This window comes from Nycticebus coucang, chromosome 11 (genome assembly GCF_027406575.1).
Source record: "Nycticebus coucang isolate mNycCou1 chromosome 11, mNycCou1.pri, whole genome shotgun sequence".
NCBI lineage: Eukaryota > Metazoa > Chordata > Mammalia > Primates > Lorisidae > Nycticebus > Nycticebus coucang.
In genome coordinates this window covers 52,113,949-52,132,519 of record NC_069790.1, presented here as the reverse complement: position 1 = coordinate 52,132,519, position 18,571 = coordinate 52,113,949, and the positions used below count along the sequence as shown (strand labels likewise).

At 39.6% G+C, this 18,571-nt stretch overlaps 1 protein-coding gene across 13 annotated transcripts in view; it reads right to left on the bottom strand.

Moving 5' to 3' along the window:
* ICA1 (islet cell autoantigen 1) overlaps window positions 1-18,571 on the bottom strand; it is a 173,692-nt gene that overhangs the window by 72,938 nt on the left and 82,183 nt on the right. The window lies entirely within an intron of this gene.

Genomic DNA, 18,571 nt, shown 5'->3' with positions numbered 1-18,571 from the left:
TAAAATTCATATAAAAATCTACCATGAAGTGCCTGTCTGACATTCACTGTGTTTATTATTAATGATAATAATAGGGTGGCTCATATACAGCCTTAAGGCTGACAACGTAAATTGAATTCTCAGTTTCCTCAAGTTTTTTTCCCCAGCCAGATTAGGAACATTCGGAAAATTCTTACTCCCAGAGTGGGCTGAAAGCTTTCATATTTACCCAGAGGAGACATGGCTCCAGTTTCTAAGGGCTCATCCAGGAGATGATCTCTTTCCTTCCTCCGCCTCGTCGGAGAGGCAGAAACATTCCATAAACTCACAAATGTTGTAAAAGCAAATAGAGGAAAGAAGTTAATGTTAATAGAACTGAGAAAGTTACAGTAGAGGAATCAATTATAACAAGGTAATACAGTTAGCCTTTCTGGACTTAATGAAGTGTGGTCAACTGCAAAGGAATGTTTTGGTGCCCCCTGGAGGATTCTCAAACCTAACAGAAATGGTTATTTAGTACCTTTCTTTAGATGGCTTAGAAACTCCTACAGAGGCACTGTTAGTCTTCTCCTGGGTTCGACTCAACTTTAAGCCAGCTCAATCACATGCTAATAAGGCAGGAACTAAATCTCACATTTAAGAGGTTTCACCCACCAGAAGTTTGTTGTTAGAACATAGGCTTTTGGGTCAACAACAGAATCTGCTTTTGGTTTGTGAAGTTTATAAACCCAACTGTGCGAGGTTCACAGTTCCATGTGTGATCTCTCAATTTTTCTGGGCTGAGTGTTAAATGAACAAGGAAGTTTGCTTCTGTGAACCTTGCTTTGTCTTGTGCAGGAAAGTTAAACATTCTGGAAAGTTAAACATTTAGCTTCTAAATTTTTACTGCCCTGGGATTCCTCAGGGACATGACTCCAGTATGATGACGAAATGGCCATCAGAGTTGTTTATTTCATAGTCACAGAACAGTCAGCAGATGTGAGGAACCACTGCCTTGCTCCAATAGCACTTAAGATGACCGTGGGCCATCTATCCTCCCCTCTACTGTATATGGGAGTGATTAAAATCACGATATTCATGTATAATGTCATTGACATCCAGTCTTAGGCCACTCTATCTGAAAGACATTGACCAGGTTTCACTAAATTTGCAAAGAATCATGCTGGTACGTTATAATTATACATGTTTCACAATAGTTATAAAATAAATACCATATTATAATATTGTACACATGGTCCTGGGCTCAGGATAGTTTGACTTAATTATTTTTCCACTTCACCATGGAGCAAAAGCGATACCCATTCAGCAGAAACTACCCTTCCAGTACCCACACAACCACTCTGTTTTTCACTTTCAGTATAGTATGCAATAAATGACATGAGATATTCAACACTTTATTATACAACAGTCTTTGTGTTAGGTGATTCTGCCCCACTGTAGGCAAATGTAAGCATTCTGAAAATGCTTAAGATAAGCTATGCTAGCTATGTTATGATGTTCAGTAGGTTCAATATATTAAATGCATTTTGGACATGATATTTTCAACTTAACAATGGGTTTATCAGTACATAACCCTATGAGGAATCAAGGTAGACTATCTGTATTACATATACATACACACATATATAAAATGATATTATACAATATTATAGTACAATAATACAACTAATAAAAACCTCTACTAACGTTATTTCTGGTACCATTCTATTTTCATACACTGAATACTTAATTCTTTATGCAAATAAAATTTTACAGGAATATATTAAAATTCAAATCATGAAGTCACTCTAAACATAATTTCAGACTTCCAGAAAAGCTGTAAGAATTTTTTGCATTCCTCAATGCCCTTCACCCAGATTCCCAAAATTAACATTTACCACATTAGTCTTTGCTTTTTCTAAATATACATGCACACACATCACAGAGGGTTTTTCTTCTGAACTGTTTTAAGAGTAAGTTGCAGATAAAATGTTCCTTTACTCTTAAATACTTCAATATGTATTTTCTAAAAGTAAAGAATTCTCATATAAAAACAGTACCATTATTGAAATCATGGAATTAATATGGAAATAATATTACCTCATCTACAGACTTTATGGTGACTTTATGAATTGTCCCAAAAATACCTTTTATAGCAAAAGAAAATCTAACTCACGCATTGCACTCAGTTGTCATGATTTTTCAATCTCCTTTAATCTAGGACATTCTCTGGCCCTGTCTTTGTTTGGGCCAACTATTTTATAGAGTGTCCCACATTTTGGGTTGTCTGATACGTCCTCATGGTTAAGTTAAGGTCATATTCCTATGGTAGCATGCCAAAAGTGCTTCTGGCTTTTTCTCAGTACATCATGCCACCAGGCACACACTGCTGGTTAGTCCTATAACTAGCAATGTTAACTTTAATCTTTTGGTTAAGGTGCTGCTTGCTAGGTTTATCCATTTAGGGCTACTATTTTGCCCTTTGTAAATAAAAAGTCCCTTATAGGGATATAAGAGATATAGAGAAAATGTAAAGATCTTTTTTTTTTTTTTTAATTTCTTTTGGGACAAGTTCATCTGTTGCCTGGGCTAGAGTATAGTAGCCTGAACAGCACACTGCAGCCTTGAACACCTGGGTGCAAGTGATTCTCCCTCTTGGTCTTCCTAGTGTCTAACATGATTTAGGCACACAACGCAATGGCTGGCTAATTTTTCTGTTTTTTGTAGAGCCACGGTCTTGCTATTTTGGTCAGGCTAGTCTCAAACTCATGTCATCAGGAGATGCCTTGGCCTCCCAAAGTGCTGGGATTACAGGCAAGAGCCACCATGCAAAGCCTATTGGTGAGCTTTCTAATGAAGCTTTCCCATCTCCCTTGTTTATTTGCTTAAATCATAGTAGCTCCAGGATGCTTGCTTATTCAATAGTATTACATTTACTATTAATATTCATATAAATTTGTATTTTACATTAACTATTAATTATTTAAATTAGTTATTTTAAGGCTTACATTATCCCGATTAGGCCACTGGAGCCCTTTCAAGCTGGCTCCTGAGTCATTTTGACATGGACTTCTTATTCTTTAAGCACTTCCTTCATTTTGGTACAATAAGATATTCCAGGCCCAAACAGTTCATGTCCCAACTTTGAATTTAATCATTTGTCCAAGAAGCCCTGGTTCCTTTTAGAGGAGAATAGTATATACAGAAACAAAGATCTGCTCTTTAGCTATGCTCACTGCTAAGGAAGATAAATTGCTTCAAGACCATCTCAAAGGACAGAGCTGAGAAATGTTTACGAAGACATATAAATAAATACGTGTATATACACACACTCTTTTATACACAACACACACATACATTCTAACCATGCACATGTATATCCATTTACACATGGATGTATCAGACACAAACACACATGTACATAAGCATGTGTGTATGTATGTGAATGAGTTCACACCTATATGTAGTATCTCCAATTTGAATTCCATGCATGCTGCAGGTTCTGTCTCTTCCTTTCACCATAACTGTAGTTCCCTTCTCCCAAAGTGTAAAACCTCGCTTCCATTATCTATAGCTTATTTGCTCAATCCTAGAACGTACAAAGAATGGTTTCAGAATTGCTAACCTATGCTTCTACAAAAAGAGAGGTCTACTAACTAGCTAAAGCTTCCAAGGGAGTAGCATGACATCAAATCAAAGGGGTCAATATCTCCATTTCACAAGTTAGTCCTTTTGCCAAAACCAGCAAGAAAATAACAGTGAAAAAAGCACTCTATCCTTCAAATCCTTCCCTTCATTTTTGGTCCTGATTGATATCCTACTGAAGTTAGAGTTTGGCCAAGTGTGACAACAGAAAACTGGCTCTTGTTTGGTAGCACACCAGAGATTTATTTATTCATCATTAAATTATATTTTGCCTGGCCTTCAAGTAATAACATATTTAAGCAGAAGAGTTAAAATAAGGAAGAAGAATGAAAAACATAATATAGAGAAAAGAGGAGATAATTTTATGTGGAGCAGAGATGTTCTAAGAAGGAAAATGGGAGAGAGCCATGAGTCTGTGATGGGAGGAGTTTTTGTATTTGCCTATTGGTGGCTGCAACAAATTACCCAGTTGTCTCCATCCTAACCACACTCTTCATTTCCCCAAGTTCACGTCAATCTATCTCAGTCCACACGTGGACCAATTATATTCATTTAGTTATCTTCACAGTGAAAGTATTTTTCTTTTTTTTTTGGTAGAGACAGAGTCTCACTGTACCGCCCTTGGGTAGGGTGCCGTGGCATCACACGGCTCACAGCAACCTCTAACTCTTGGGCTTATGCGATTCTCTTGCCTCAGCCTCCCATGCAGCTGGGACTACAGGCGCCCGCCACAACGCCCGGCTATTTTTTTGTTGCAGTTTGGCTGGGGCTGGGTTTGAACCCACCACCCTCGGCATATGGGGCCGGCGCCCTACTCACTGAGCCACAGGTGCCGCCCACAGTGAAAGTATTTTTAAAAATCTTATCTCTTACACTGGTAATAGGTTTGATATTTTATACCTGGAACAGAAGCAGTGTTTTTGCCCAAGTCGGCCTTGCTCTGGAATCCTGTCTGTTACATACACCTACGTTATACCCTAGGTTCCCTGAATCAGAATCTCTAGTGGAGGAGTCTGACTTATTGTTAACAAGACATCCAGTGGATTCTGAAGCACTTTAAAATATAAAAAGTAACATTAGATAACCATGTTAACCTTAGCTCAGCCCTCAAGACCAAATGCAATCAATGCCAATATCCATGAGAATGATATACAAAATCAGCCAAAAATTAACACTAACTTTTTTTTAAGTTCATGTTGGTCCACAAAATATGAAACTTCAAAATATTTTTTCATTTAATTTTCTTTTTATGAAGCCAACTCTTTACTAACTACAACTTAGTTATTAATAGAAAGATGCTATCTCCTTTTTAAATTCTCGCCATTTCTTGTTTAATTTTATCTTGAGCCACCAGAAGCTTTAAAAATGTTTCTTCCTATTCACCAAGTTATTTTATGGGAGCCAATTCCTATAAAATTCAGAGGAATTTTCTGAAATATGGGAAAGTATTTATTCACAAAGAAGTTTCAAACAGCATTATTTGCTCACAAATGTAAACACCACAAGGGTCTAATGTTAGGTAATTGTATATAGTGGGACATTGGCTTATCATCAACACTTGCTTTTTGATAAACAATTTTTTTGGACACAGGGAAATGCTTATGACAAATCTAAGGCCTTTAATGCAGAGATTGGACCCCGTTCTGTGCTAAATCCCCAATGTCCACACAGTGCTAAGCATTTAGCAGATACTCCAAAAAATATTTTTGAAGTTATATTAAGATTAAAAAGTACAAAAAAGTATGTCACTGGGAGAAAATACTTACAAAAAAAGTCATATAGGATAAAGGACTGTTATTCAAAATATACAAAATTAGTATCTAGTTATTCAAAATAAACAAAATTAGAGTTAAATCTTAAAATCCAACAACAAAAAAATGAACAACCCAATCAAAAAATGGGCAAAAATGGGCAGGCTGTATGAACAGACACACCACCAAAGATGACAAACAATGGCAAGTAAGCACATAAAAAGATGTCTACTATCATAAATCATTAGGGAATTGCCGATTAAATAAACAATGAACTACCACTACCTACATTCTAGGATAGTTAAAATCCAAAACATTGACACCAAATGTTGGTGAAGCTGTGCAGCAGCAGGAATGCTCAGCATTGTTGGTGGAAGTGCTAAATGGTAGAGCCACTTTGGAAAACTGCTTCACAGGTTTTTATAAAACTAATGTTCTTGCCATATGATCTAGTAATTGTGTTTGTTGGTATTTACCTGAAGGAAACAAAAACCTACATCCACAAGGAAACCTATGCACAGAATGTTTATACCATTTTTATTCATAATTGCCAAAATATGGAAGCAACCAAGATGACCTGCAGTAGGTGAGTGAATAAATCAACTGTGGCATATTCAGATAATGGAATATTCAATACCACAGGAAATGAGCTATGAAGCCATGGGGGGGAAAAACATGGAAGAAACTTAAATGCATATTATAAAATGAAAGAAGCCAATCCAAAAGGCTACGTTCTAGAAAAGGCAAAACTACAAAGGTGGTAAAAAGATGAATGGTTGGCAGGGGCTTGGGAGCGGGAGGGGTGAACAGGTGGAGCACAGAAGATTTTAGGGCAGTGAATCCACTTTGAATGCTACTATAATGGGGGATACATGTCATATGCACTTGTCAAAACCCAGAGAATCTACAGCATGAAGAATGAACCCTAATGTAAACTACAGACTTTGGTTGATACTAGTGTGTCCGTGTCGGCTCACTGATTACAACAAACGTACTGCACTGATGGGAAATGTTGACGGTGGGGGGTGCTGAGTGTATGTCCTGGGTGTGTGTGGGGGGCGGTTTGGGCAGTGGACAGGGGATATGTAGAAACTCTCTGTATCTTCCTCTCAATATTTCTGTAAATCTGAAATTGCTCTAAAATAGTCTATTATATGTTTATAATACATATTTTTTCTGTATATGAGCATTTGAAAATGTACCTGTGAGAAAGGTGAAAAGACAGATATGGTAAAGATGAAAAGAGAAGATAATAAAAACCATGTTTTAGACTTTAAAAACTATGTCTACCATTTGCCAACCACATTAAAAAAAAAGAGAGAGAAATAAAGTGTTTTTGTTAAAGATGACAGCAAGATGGTAGAAGCTATCTATTTAGCTCTATTCACTTCTGAATAACTAAATGAACAGACCCAAGAGACCTGAATCCAAATCTGGCAATGAAAAAAACCTAGAAACCACCTGGTTAATCAGAACTCTCCAAGTTTTAAGAACTGATGCTTCAGATATCTTTGAAAATGGAGGTGACAATGAGGTTAATAGAAGCAAGCTTGGTCAAATGTCTATTTAAGTAGTTAAGTGTCCAGATCCCTCCCTTTAACCCAAGAAGGAAAGGATGCTTTCCTGGAAAATGTAAAACAGAGGGGATGTGCTCTGGACCCAGGCACAGCTGAAGGCATGGACATTGTTATGTATTAGAGGAAGTTTACATACTAAATGTTGACAGTCTGGTTTCTTCTCCCACCATCGCTCCCACAATTTTGGCAACAACATATACACTTTCCAAGTAAGAAATGAAACAGTCTCCCCTACAGATGTGCCAAGCTCAAGAACATATATGCTAATACATAATAAACACTTTAAAATACAATAAAGATACGGACAGCCAGATCACTCTTTAATGTACCCAAATCGTGGTTTCATTCTATAATATGAGACCGTAACCAAGACTTCCAGTCATTTGAGGAAAGTCTCTCTAGTCTATAAAGAATTAAAAGCTAAATGATACAAATGGAAAGACAACAGAGATAATTCATTTCTGTTTCTTCCATTTAGAAGAAAACTTAAACAATTCATATCTTCAGAGACACGAGAAAATATTTTAGTCATAAAGCAAGAACAGGAGGCTATAAAAAAGGAACTTTCAAAAATAAGCAAAAATGTTCAGGAAAAACCAAGTAGATTAGAAGATGAAGTTTAATAGATTTCTCAAATAGTACAGCAAAAAGATAAAAATAGGACAGAAAAACCAGGGTTTCACTCTGTCACACAGGCTAGAATATAGTAGTATGTGATCTTAACTTGCTGCAACCTCAAACTCCTGGGCTCAAGTGGTCCTCCAGCTTTGGCCTCCCTAAGTGCAAGGCTTACAGGCCTGAGCCACTGCCCCTAGCCAAGATGGCTTTAGATATTCAGATTGAGCAAATGAATCAGAACTATGGAGATTTATAACTGAAGCCCATTCAGTTCTTCAGCCTACTAACTGGCATTTCAAACTGGAAGGCGGAAGGCTGTGCCCACTTAGGAGACTGAGGAAAATGTATTCTAACTCAGTCTTTGGCTACAGATTTCTTTGAGGAATCTTCATACTTCTTTTCATAGATGTTCTACTAATTGGCAGTCTCACCAACAATGTATAACCATCCCTTTCTCTCTGCCTCCAGGCCAGTATCTACTGTTTTTTATTTTTTTTATTTTTTAACAATGACCATTCTGACAGGGGCAAGGTGGTATATCTCACTGCTGTTTTAATTTGAATTTCCATGATGATTAGTGATGTTGAGCATTTTTTCATGTTTGTTGGCAATTTGTCTACTTTCTCTTGAAAAAGTTCTGTTCATGTCTTTTGCCAACTTTTTGATGGGCCTATTTGTTTTTATCTTGCTGATCTGTTTGAGTTTTTTGTGGATTTGGGAAATTAGTCCTTTGTCTGATGTATTATTTGTGAGCACTTTCTCCCATTCTGTAGGTTGTCTACTCATTCTGTTCATTATATCCTTTGTTTTTTAATTTAATTAAGTCAAATTTATTTATTTTTGTTATTGCTGTATTTGCCTTTGGGGTCTTAGTCCTAGGTTCTAGGCTGATGTCTAGAAAGTTTTCCTACATTTTATTCTAGAATTTTTATGGCTTCGTGCCTTACATGAGTCTTTTATCTATTTTGAATTAAATTTTGTATATGACAAGAGATGGCGCAGGGTCTTACTTCATCCTTCTGCATGTAGCTATCCAATTTTCCAGGCACTGGGGTTTTTACCATGAAAAGGGGATAGTTTAAACAATGCTTTTTCTGCATTTATTGAGATGACCAATAGATGTCTTTGCTTCTGTTTATGTGCTGAATCACGTTTACTGATTTTCATATGTTGAATCATCTTTGCCTCCCTGGGATGAAGACTACTTGTTTATGGTGAATTATCTTTATGACGTGTTACTGAATTTGGATGCCTGGATGGGTTAGAAGCCGTGGTCACAGGATGTAGATGGGCATCTAGATGGGTCATGGGATGTTGGCTGGCACCTGGGAAGGTTGCTTGACCTTGGTAGGTGCCTAGACGCATTGCAGGACCACAGTGTGGTAACTTGGATCCTGGGATCTTGGCAGGGGCCTGCAGAGGGGGTGTTATGGGACCGTGCCTGGCACCTGAGGGTATTATGTAGGATTGCACCTGCCAGTGGGTCAGGTTTCAGGACCTTCACAGATGTCTTGGCACATCATGGGACTGCAGAAGCCCACTCACGGCTCAGGGTTTAGTGTCTGCTGACATGAAGCTGTAAAAATTCTAGAATAAAATGTAGGAAAACTTTCTAGACATCAGCCTACACCCTAGGACTAAGACCCCAAAGGCAAATACAGCAATAACAAAAATAAATAAATTTGACTTAATTAAATTAAAAAGCAAAGGAGATAATCAACAGAATAAGTAGACAAACTAGAGAATGGGAGAAAGTACTCACAAATGGGGGAGTACAGGCCCCCAGAGAGCTCTCCCGTGAACCTTTCCCATGTGTGGATGCCCTTCCAGGTACCTTCTGATCTTGCCAAGCAGATCACCTTGCCTCTCTCTCCCTGCTTTAGGTGTCTCCAGCTGCTTCTCTGATAATTCATAAGGCTCTCTTTCAGACAGTCCACCCACAGGTGGACCCCCTTGAGATCAGTGAGTACAGACAGCTTCTAGTTGGCCATCTTACCCCCTACCCAAATCTTAGCATATCAAAATTTTCATTTCAAATTTTACACTACCATGAATCTCTTTGGAGCTATTGATCCATGTGGGTGAACTGGCATATATAGAAAAATACAATGGTAACAAGAAAAATGTAAATACATGTGTATAAGCAGCAATATGTCAACAACGTGAAGATACGTTAGCTAGGACAAATTTTCCTCTGATAAATGAATGTTCACCAAGATATAAAGTTCACTGACCACTGACAGTACCACCTTTGCGGCATGACTGCACTTTGAAGAATGAACGTGGAGCTAGAAAGCAAAAGAATGTATGTAAAAATCATCACAAGTAACTTAAGTATAATATATTTCAAATTTGTGACATATTTGTAGACCAAGTTTTTTGCACCATTCAAACAAACAAATTGCCAATAGCCTACTTAAGGGACAGCTAGGACAACACTCTTCTTTGGAAACGAAGCTATAGAGTTGCATGTAGTTCATCAGAAAGGGCTCTGGTTGTAACCCAATAATTAAGAAAAAGCTAGAAAGGCTATGCTAATAAGTGTGATGAAAATATTTCAAATTGTATATAAAACCAGTGCATGGTACCCCATGATTACATTAATGTACACATCTATGATTTAATTAAAAAAAAAAAAAGAGTCAAGAAGAATCATGACTAGATAAGAACCACAGAATTTAAGGATAGAAGCGGAGGTGGATTTATATGAAACTAAACTAGCATAAGCTTCAGGGCCCCTTTGAAGATTTTGTACCTAATTCTGCATTTTCCTGCACTAAATTGGGCTTCAAGTATGATATAACCCTGAGCCTGCCCAGAATGGAAGGTCCCTGGAAATCACCAAAATGAACTCTCTGGTTTTACAGATGAAGAAACTGAAGCCTGGAAAGGACAACTTGGGTAAAGTGTGGATCAGTCATTTAATTAAAACCTGTCCTGTCCTGGTGTTTCCTTGGAAAAGACTGCATTACACTACTTGGTCACACTGCAGTAATGGCAGACTCCCCACACACAGCCTCTGCAGGAGCAGCCCTCAACCTACTCCCTAACAGCAGTGTCTTCACGGCTTCCCTGTGACCCTGTCCCTTACTCCCACCGCCATTCCATTAACACAGCTGATTAGAACTAAGGTTATCACCCGACCCAAGGGAGTTATTCCATCAGGGTCAACGACCTGTGAGGTCATCTGGTATAAAAAGCTCTGCTCAAACACAAAAAACAATGAGTTAGCCCAGTCAAATTTTCTCTCCTGGAAATACGAACTGGGGACTATGGAAACTATGGAAAGAAAACAATTAGGCGCAGGGAACTAAATAAGACAGAGACCCAGAGAGTGGCTGCACACTCAACCAGAAATCCTTGAGTTCTGTCTGCTGAGGGAGAGATGAAATAAGTCAGTTTTCATACCCTGACGGATGCTCTGGTCCTAAAGTCCTTGAGTCTAGTTGGGCTGTTCTTCCTGCAAGGCCTGGCCTGGCGGCCCCAACGTGTTGCTTTGTTTCCAAGTTTCTCCATATAATCCCTAACCCTGTCCTGACCCCCAATTCTCAGAAAGCACCTGATCTTGCATAAGGTGCTTCATCAGCACAAGCTCCATGTTTGTGAAAACTCTGATGGCAAAAAGCCAGGAAACCACCTTCAAAATGAAGTCTAGATTCGCCTGTGAGGATAAACTCCTCCTTATTTATTTTTTTTTAGAAAAGACTTTAATAGGTCTTTGTGCAGAGGGAAGCAAGAACATATTCTGGAATGGAGACAGAAATTAGAGACAAGGAGGCAGGAAAGGGCTCTGCAGTATAAAGTGAGTGTTAACTATCCTAGTGGGTGGGTTGTAGCTCCCAAGCTGCTTCCCTTTACACTAACCTGAGGACCTCAGGAGGAGCAAGACAGGACCAACAGCACTCCTAGGTGGGAGAGAAAAGCTGGCAGGGACCAGGCTGAGTTTGGAGGAGAAACATGTCCTTCACAAGTAGAATCTTGGCCAAAGAATTCTATGAGGAGTCACATCTCTGAGTTGTAATTCTCTTCCATCACAGATGGCAAGGGATGAATTGCAGCAGAGAGGCCTGGGTGACTGAGGACATAGAGACAAATACGCCAGAACTGGGGAACACACGGCATTCCTCTGGGATTCCCGAGGATGTGGGGAACATCACCTATTTGATCCTTAAAGTGAAGCATGACCACTATATTCTAGAAGTGCAGGGGACATCTGAGTTTCACTTGGTTTCATGGATCCTCACGAACATGGTTAGTAATAATAATCACTGTCCAGTGTTGTAGCAATCCCACTATCAGGTATTTATCTAAAGAAAAAAAGACCTTTTATAAAAAAGATACTTGCATTTGGATGTTCACAGAAGCACGATTCACAATTGCAAACATGTGGAAACAGCCCATGTGCTCACCAACACGAGTGGATTAATAAAATGCAATATATGTGCACCACAAAGTACTACTCAGACATTAAAAAATGGTGATCTAGTATCTTTTGTAACAACTTGTATGCAACTGGAGACCATTGTTCTAAGCGAAGTATGGCAAGAATGGAAAAACAAATACCACTCAATACTAAATTGGAACTACTTGATTGGCACTTACATGCACAAATGGAATCAAGTAGGTGGGAGGTGGTGGAGGGGTTGAGTAAATTCACACATAACTGGTATAATGCTCACACTGGGTGAAGGGCACCCTTATGACTGTGGCTTAAAACTGTACAAAAGCAGGGCAGCACCTGTGGCTCAAAGGAGTAAGGTGCCGGCCTCATATGCTGGAGGTGGGGGCTTCATAACCCAACTCTGGCTAAAAACTGCAAAAAAAAAAAAAAAAAAAATAGTACAAAAGCAAATTATGTAACCAAAATGCATGTTCCCCTGTAATATCCTAATTTTTTTTTTAAAAAGGAAGGTTTTTAGGTGTGAATAAATGCATGCATACATAAATAATAAGGATATGAACCAATTTGTGTTATGTTTTAAGATGCTTCAGAGACCTGATTCAAGCAGAATTAAATAATTAGGAAGCCTTAATCACAGTGTAGAGCAGTGTTTGTCAGCCTTTATTATCTGATGGCATACTTGAACCTATAGTTAAACTTCCACAGCACACTTAAATTATGGTGATCAAACAAAAAAAGAGTAAAAAGAAAAAGGATATACTTACTATGCTTTGAACTTTCAAAAATAATTAAATAAATGTTCTTTAAAAATGTTCGTGACACACCTAAGATCCTCTCACAGCATACCAGTTGAAAATCACTACTCTAGAGGTAGGACAGCTCCCAAAGGTGGCTAAGTCTATGGCTCTGTGAAGTCCTAAAGGACACAGGTTCTTTCCACTCCCTGTTTGTCACTCTCAGCACACTGCCTTTGCCCTCACCTGCTACCCTTCATGATCCCAAGAAGGCTGAAGCAGGTTCCACATGTTATATCGGATACGACATTCAAGTAAATACAGGAATGATCTTTTTCTGAGTCTTCTTTTTAGGAGCAAGGACACTTTTTCCAGAAAGCTCCCTCCTGCCCTAACCAACTTATTCTCAACTCTCATTGGTCAAAATTGGGTTACCTGTGTATTCTTAAAATAGTCAGTGGTAAAGAGAGTGGAATTATCAAGACTGTCTTAGACCAGCGGTCCTCGAACTTGTGTACACGTATCAGGGTCACCTGGAAGATCTTATTAACACACGGGGTACTGAATCTCACCTCTACAATTTCTGATTCCACAGGTCTGAGGGCTCAAGAATCTGCGTTTCTAATGAGTTCCCAGGTGACGCAGGGGCAGCTGCCCTGGGGACCACACTTTGAGAATGACTTAGACAATGTGGGGTAGAATGGATATTGGGTGACATCAATCTAAAAGTTATGCTGTAGGAGATATTTCTATCAGAAGTTCTTGTACATAATTTGTAATGATATGTTTCTATTACTTTTCTTTTGAAAATTAAAATTTCTGTAACTTATTCATGTGAGAAACAATACTGATTGTGGTATATATACCACAAGCCAAAATATGGAAGTAGAATACAAGCTAATGGCCTATGGCAGAAAATGTGGTTTGGGTAAATGTCACCCATTGTCACAAACATCCACCCATCCTGCTCTGTGCACTGTGCTACCCCACATCCCTTCCCATGCATACTTGTAGTTTCTTTTTCAAGGCTGAAGTGATATCAACCGCATATTTGCTGAGGTAGTATCATCCTGGCAGAGGAGACAATATCAGCACAAGAATGAGTATAAGAGTCTCATTGTTTGGACTAAGAAGCCTGATGTTTTTGCAACATAAAATATGAGGCTGGAAGTGGCGTGAATTAAAACCCTAAATTTGGACAAGAGCAAAACCACAGAGGGCTCTGTGGGATGTTGAGGAGCCTGAACTCGATCCTGTGGCCTTGGCAGCCACCTTGCAGAGATGTCATGTGGTTGGATTTGGGTTTCGTTTCAGTCACATTGGGTTATATGAAAGGCAGATTTGAAGCAAAAAGTCAAGGTAGAGATGGGTAGTCAGCCAAGATGATAAGCCTACAGAAGACACAGGTCTAGAAAATATTTAGAAGGTCAAAATCTGCAAATCTGATAGTCTGTTGAATGTCAAGGGTCTGAGAGAGAAGGCATGAAGATGTTTCTTAGGTTTCTAGCCTCAGTGAGAATAATGTGAGTGGGTGTAGGTGCAGAGGCAGAGATGACATCAGTTTCAGATGAGCTGGACTCAAAGTCCTAGCCTATCTCTACATGAAAGCAGAGTGGCTCAGTAGCTAGTCTGGCACATTAGGATGGGTTTGAGGGAGAGAACTGGATTAGAGTTGAAGATTTCAGAGTCATCAGTAGTTAAACAAGGATCAGTGAACACCCAGGACCCAGGAAAAACGTGAAGGTTAGGAAGAAGGTTTAGCCATGGATGGACCCCGGAAAATACAACATTAATGTGGTGGGAAAAGGACCAGGCAGCAATGTATTAATAAAACAGTGAAGAAAGGGGTCAGTGAGATAGGCGGGAGACGGGGTATAGAACTGCAGAGAGTCAAGGTCACAGAGTTTGAAGGAGGAGGGAGGGATCAATATTTGAGGACAGTAAGATAAAGTTAGAAAAAATTTGACAGGATTTGGCCTTTCGGCATTTTGGGAGAATAGCTAAGTGAAATTATAAGGAGGTAAATGGAGACTGGTTTTTCTGAGAGTTTTGATGGAAAAGGTAATGGTTAGAAAGCAGGCAGTACCTAGAAGGGAAACATCTCATGAGTACAAATTTCTCACTAAATGAAATGGTCATGTGCTGACAGCAAAGGTTTAGGATTAAGTTGAAGAGGGTTATGAAGGCATGGGACAGTCAGCAAAGGTAACTGGCTCTTCAGGTGTTCTGAGAGAGTTGACACTGTACCTTGGGCATTTTCCTTTTTTTTTTTTTTTCTGAGACAGAGTCTCAATTTGACCTCCTGGGTAGAGTGCTGTGGCATCACAGCTCACAGCAACTGCAAACTCCTAGGATTAAGCAATTCTTTTGCCTCCGCCTCCCAAGTTGCTGGGAAAACAGGTACCCACCACAATGCCTGACAATTTTCAGAGATGAGGTCTTGATCTTGCTCAGGCTGGTCTTAAACCTGTGAGCTCAGACAATCCACCTGCCTCAGCCTCTCAGAGTGCTGGGATTACAGGAGTGAGCCACCATGCCCCATTACCTTGGGCATTTTTCCAGAGCATTTGCAACCATTTCATATCTTTGAAATGACAATTAAGTTAATGAACTCATCCTAGAGAAAGTACTACATACCTCATTGCTGGATATGACTATGGTCACCTTTGAAGTACTCCCCTTGGGAATCTATGTACCAATGTCAGCGCCTAGTCCACCCTTTAAAGCAATGTTGGAGCTCTTTTTCTAGAATGACCATTAAACAGTAGTATAATTCACAATTGATTCAGATTCTCCTTGGAAATATTTTCATTGCCATGACACCGAATAATCTTGCTTTTTCTTTATTTTTTTTTGACTTCTCTTAAGTGCTGAAAAGTGTAGGGCTCTTTTTCCTCTTTACATTCTAAACCTTCACCTTAAGGGATCTTATCCTTTCTCATGTGTGTATATATATATAACTCATATATATACATATATATATATCTCATATATATGTATATATAACTCTTAAGAGTGAATATCTTGCCTGGACCTCTTGTTAGGGCTCAAAATATTCAATTCTCTTTGGATGTATCCTATATGCATCTCTTACATAAAACATCTAAAGACTAAATTATTGTTCTTACATCCCAGTCTAACTCTCATCCTGTTTTCCACAGCTCAGTAACCAGTATCTCTCTCTACTATGCCAAATACGTAGAGCCTGTCTTTGGCTCCTCCGTCTCCACAGCAAGCCTTCCCCAAATTCTGTCTTCACTAACCTCAAAGCAGACCTCACATGCCTCGACTTCCTTCCACACTGACTGTTTCTCTTGTCCACACCACCATCGCTGCCACCTGAACTCCATTAGTGTTCTCCCTCAATTCATTCTTGCTACCCATTTCCTCCTTCATCCAATTCTCAATGTACTTTCACAAATGCAGCCAAGTGACCATTTAAAAACAAACATCTGGTCAGATGCAGTGGTTCATGCCTGTAATCCCAACACTCAGGATTGCTTGAGCTCAGGAGTTTGAGACCAGACTGAGCACGAGCAAAATCCCATCTCTACCAAAAAACAGAAAAACTGAAGCAAGAGGATGACTTGAACCCAAGGTTGCTGTGAGCTATGATGACACCATGGCACTCTACCCAGGGTAACAGAGTGAGACTCAGTCTTCAAAAAAAAAATACAAACCCATAAATCTGATCATTCCACCCTTCTACTTACAACCCTCCAATGGCTTCTCAATATACTTTGTTTAAATTCTAAAATCTTGACGCATTCCATGAAGTCCTACAGGCCTGGCACCTGTTCTGTACTGATGGATTACACAATAATAGCACAGGCCTCTTTCTTCCAATCCTCTCCCACCGAGGACTCTGCACACAGCACTCACCCTTGCACCCATCTCCTGGCTATGGCCAGAGCAGCCTCGTGCTCTTAGCAGCTGAGACTAGTGATCCCACACAGAGAAGCCTTCTTTCACCTTTCTACTTGAATAAAGTCCCTGCTCCACACTGTCATAGCTCAGTGTTGTTTTCTTTCAGAGAACATGTCACAATTTTTAATTATGGTCTCTTGCATGAAATGTTTATAGTGTATCTTTACCCTATTACCTACACATGGCGGAAACCTGTCCGGTTTTCTCACCATTCTATACCCCCAGTGCTGTGAGTGTACACAGCAGAGGCCCAAAATATTTGGTGAATGAATGAATACAAACACCTACTAGCACCTGTGAGTTGAAGTACTGCTCTTCCCCTTACATTATTACAATGGATGGATTAACAATTTTAATAACAGCCTGCTAAAAATAAGGTAACCAATTCATTCAATTTATATGAAATAGTACAAGGTCATGAAATGCTCAGATGTCTAAGAGGGGACTGCTACGCTGACATTAATCTATGGTTTGTTTCCTTTTATTGTTGTGTCCTATTTGACTATGTGCCTGCCCCTCAAAGTTAGTGACCCGAATTTTACCCAACACCACCACCCAACCTGACCTACGTTTGGAAAATGAGTTACACCAAGGAACTTCCAAAACACTGTAAAAAAAAAACCCTGAGATTATTTTGGAACAATGAAGAAGATGTAGGAGGCAGACTGAATGTCACGGAATCCCGAGGGGCTAACTTGTTAGGACAGTGGCTGGATGCAAGGGTACTGCGGAAGTACAGAGCGGGCTTAGCGCATCGCTTCTAACTGAGGTTTACTTGTATAAAGACAGGCAAGGGGAATGATAGAAGCAATACACTGCTGGTTCTGAGTACACACATGTGCAGTGTGTCCTCTCCCTCTACACACACAACACACACACAACACACACACCCATCTCTCCAAACCCAGCATTTCCTCTAGGTTTCACATATAAGGTAATCACCATAATGCTTATTTTTCCTTCCTATCTTCCCTAAAAATAAATAGTGCTTTAGTTTCCACCAGTAACTTTAAGCTTCTTTCCCGCCATTTCCCAGCCGAAAGCCCAGCTAGTATGAGCAGTCTCCTAACCACTTCCCCACCAAGTTATCTCGAAGGGGCCTGGACGTGGAGTGAGACAGGAAAGTGGGTCTATTCCCAGTGGTACCAGCCTCTCCAACATGACCAAGTATAAATCAAACTATGGGGGTCTCTGCCTTTATCTTTACAATGTCTTTCTCATGGAATTCAAGCAAGCCACTTAAAAAAACAAGATGAAGGTACTTTGCAGTGAGCAGTTATTATTAGAGATCTTTCCCTCATCTGGCTTGCCAATTTTACCTTTATTCAAAATATATTTATTTTAGAATAATGTGGCAAGTTCTCCACATTTAAGTGTAATTCCATGTTCTCCATGAAGTCCTGGGGAGATAGGAGTCTAGGGAAATGCCATACATGGTCCTTACCGTTCACTGAACACAAGCAATCAAGCACGTTCTGTTTCTCACAAGTGTATGTTTTATCTCCTCAGCTACACCATGAAACCAAGGAGAGGGCCGTCACGTAACTCGCCTGCACCTCCCATGGCACCCAACCTGGTGGGTACATTCAGTAACTGGCCACTGAAGCTCCTGAAGGAAGGTCAAAGAACAGAAGTGAACTGGCAGTTGCTGACATGGCCGGTCAATTTATCTTTGAAGTGACTGTTCTCTTTGAAATGAAATTTTTTTGCTCCAGAGTCAAAGAAAAATGGAAAAAAAACTCACAAATAGTGCCACAGAGAAGGGAAACATCTAGGCACTCACGCTGTGGCAAGTCTTAAAACACCTCCTGTAGAAACTTGATTCTTTCCTGGATCAACATTCCCATCCCCATGGCACAAATTTTCAAGCTGCTTCTCTTCACAGAAAGGTCAGTCTGAACCCTCAACACTTCTTGTAGGTGAGTGGGGGGACCCGATTCTGACCACTATTCCAAGGAA